Source organism: Pinus tabuliformis, chromosome 6 (genome assembly GCF_031772625.1).
Source record: "Pinus tabuliformis cultivar Carrire ecotype Pingquan chromosome 6, CPIR1, whole genome shotgun sequence".
Taxonomy (NCBI): Eukaryota; Viridiplantae; Streptophyta; class Pinopsida; order Pinales; family Pinaceae; genus Pinus; species Pinus tabuliformis.
The window spans coordinates 1,782,630,197-1,782,633,524 of NC_142292.1; the positions used below are offsets into that span (position 1 = coordinate 1,782,630,197).

The 3,328-nt window shown below is 27.2% G+C and overlaps 1 non-coding gene across 1 annotated transcript; it reads right to left on the reverse strand.

Moving 5' to 3' along the window:
- Positions 1-1,669: 1,669 nt before the first annotated feature.
- Positions 1,670-1,742, reverse strand: TRNAF-GAA (transfer RNA phenylalanine (anticodon GAA)). The gene has a single exon. It is a non-coding gene; the product is annotated as a tRNA-Phe (tRNA).
- Between the last annotated feature and the right edge of the window lie 1,586 nt (positions 1,743-3,328).

Consider the following 3,328-nt stretch of genomic DNA (forward strand, 5'->3'; position numbering starts at 1 on the left):
TAATATATTTTTTATAGAACTTCAATGTATTTTAAAAAGTATTTTTAAGACTTTTTAATATATTTTTAAAGGTGTTATGCATATTATTTGGAGATTCAACTTAATAGTTTTATTTCCAACCCATTAAAAAAGATTTAGAACACAACGTCCAGTGACAAATTCATGATTTTGATAAGGTTCTTTTTCCTTATATATCTCAGATTTATTTATCACTATGCTTTTATTAAATTATAAGTCCATGTGAGAGTTAAATTAATTCCATATCTAGGTTTTTCTTTCTCTTATTTACAGTGGTTATTATCATAAAATGAAGTTTTGTCGTTTTGTTAAAGTTTTTTTGTGAATGGTATAATTATCATATTTTTGTTTAAAGATAACTTATTATTATTTTAATGTATTTTTATATAAATGGTAATTTTTAATTATCATTTATTAATAATATAATTTGAATTTTATTATAAAATTATTAAGAACAACTCCACTTTAGTCAAGTTATATGAAATTATTTTGGAAAGAAGATTAATGTGTGGCTAAAAAGTTATAGGAAGAGAGTTAAAGATCAAGTTGGATTTAGGAGCTACTATTCAATTATGGACCACTTTGTTATGATTAGAATCATTGTGGAGTAGTGTCATAATAATAAAATCAATCTTCTATGTTGTTTCATTAACTTTAAAAAAGCTCTTAACACTAACCTTTTGGAATGGATTAAAAAAAGAACTTTAAAAAAGCTCTTAACACTAACTTTTTGGAATGGATTAGAAAAAGTAAAAGTCCATTCCAATATTAAAGTTATTGTGATAAGGTCATACAATAATATTATTGCCAAGTTTAGGAATAATAAGGAATTGGTCAAAAGAAATTAATTGCAATAAAGACCCGGTTTTAGTAAGCATAATCATCATTCTTCTTTATAGTAATGATATTATTCCTAGAGTGAGGAGCCCCGATGATTTTTATAAGCAACTAAAAGTTCTTAAAGATATTTTCTCTGATACATTTATGACGCATAATCATCATTCTTCTTTATAGTAATGATATTATTCCTATAGTGAGGAGCCCCGATGATTTTTATAAGCAACTAAAAGTTCTTAAAGATATTTTCTCTGATACATTTATGACTTTTATCTCCGCCAAAAAAAATGTTATCATAATTAATCTAAAAAATTCACTTACACTAATTTCATGTATGATAATAATAGCTTGGAGGTAGTAAATTCATATAAATATCATTGAATTGATCTTAATAACAAGATTTAACTAAATAACCAGAAGATTTAACTAAATAACCAGATTTAACTAGAATTATAGAATTATGGCATTGAAAATAAGGTAAACAAAGAGCTAAATTTTTTTATGGAATTGAAATCAATTGCAAATAATTACACATTTGGCTATGGATAATAAGAAATTCCTCTTTTAAATTATCTTTACTCGTGTTATCTTATATAATTGTGATTTTTAATATTGAAATATCCTTAGAAAATTATCTTTCATCTGATGCTCTCCCAACAGAGCTGTCCACGCGAACTAAGCTTCAGGAACAAAAGACGTGATGCGTAGGCGTACATGAAAGCGTAAGCTTCAGGAAAAAGAAGACGTGATGCGTAGTCGCACATGAAAACGTATTTGTTTCAATTTATCTCTGAGCTAGAGCTAAGATTAAACTTGCGGTGAGCGTGGATCGAACACGCGACCTTCAGATCTTCAGTCTGACGCTCTCCCAACTGAGCTATCCCCACAAGTTGAACGTTACAGCCGTCGAAAATATTTTGATTGAGACGAGAGTGCTGGTGCCTTTATTTTATGGTTATTCTTATCTGAATAATAGACTTTAGAAATTTATTTGTGAATTATTTGACTTCATTGTTCTCTATAACTTCAAAAATATTCTAAAATAAGCAATGAACAAAGGCAATGGCCGGGTTACGTATAAACAATCGGAATCTCAATTTGAGTTTTAAAAAGTTAGAATTGAACCTATAGGGTTTCAAAACTGTTAAAATTGTTATATCTTGTTAATTTGTGTTGTAGTTTTAATAAAAGACAATCCTCTTCACAGTTTCAAACAAAAAAAATTACAATTTTTTAAATTGTATTTGACAAAAGCATTATAATACCTGGACGCAGCAGATTAAATTTGAAGAAGCATTACATGTCAATCTGAAGGGTTAAGAATAGATAATTTTATTTTTAAGTCAAAGGGACTAAAGTGTATATCCAATATATGTATGAACTGGGAGTGGGAAATTTTAATTTTATTTTTAAGTCAAAGGGACTAAAGTGTATATCCAATATATGTATGAACTGGGAGTGGGAAATTATAACGATAAAAAGGGAGAAAGATCCGGCACTTCAAATATCTCCTGTATCCAGCTTCCTATTCAATCTACTTATAGAAAGACAGAAAGATATCTCACATTCCAATCTTTTCTAGGCATCATTGTAGCTACCACAATCATCTGCATTATCATGTAATCTATGGCATTGAATCATAGATTACAGTAATTTATTTAAATAAGAATTCATGTAATTTTTTATTTCTATTTTATATATTATATTTTAAAATTTATATAAAATAATACGGAGAGAATTTAATTGGAATATTTATTTATAATTTATATAAAAATTTTACAAAGTTAATCTAATAGTATTAGTTGTTTTTTTTATTTTTTGTTTTTTTTTTCATGTAAGTTGTTTTATAATGAATCTATTTGTCTTCTTACAAAGTAATTGGTCCAATTGTTGAAACAATTGAAATGAATTTTTGTAAAAATAATCAAAATATTGTATTATTTTACAAATACTATTTCAATATCTAATCCAAAGGAAATAACTATTTTAAAGCTCCAACAACATAATTTGCTATAAAATAAATATGATTTATTAACATATTTTGCCATAAGAAGAGCACAGAAATAACATTATTTTTTGTCCCTATTTTTTTAAAATTGAATAGGTCTTTATCAAAGAGAGGGGGTGTGAGTCCCTCATCTAGATGCTATATATAGCCCAGATTCACAATTTTTCACAGTATTTACAATATATACAGAAGTGTAATGGTCTCAATAAGCGATAAATACAACAAGATTCGAACACAGGTGGGGAGCGGGAAAGTCATCTGTCCCGACCACATGAGCTGTGCGCCCAAACATAAAGAAGACATACAAATACCATTCATAAATCCAAGAAAGTGGAGCAAACAATAAATGCAAACAAATCAGAGAATAATTACAAGCAAGTGGAGTAGCTTGAAAAAAAAATTGATTGATAAATATCATTTGTGAATCCAAATAACAAGAGCATAAAAATTTATTAAAATTAGAAT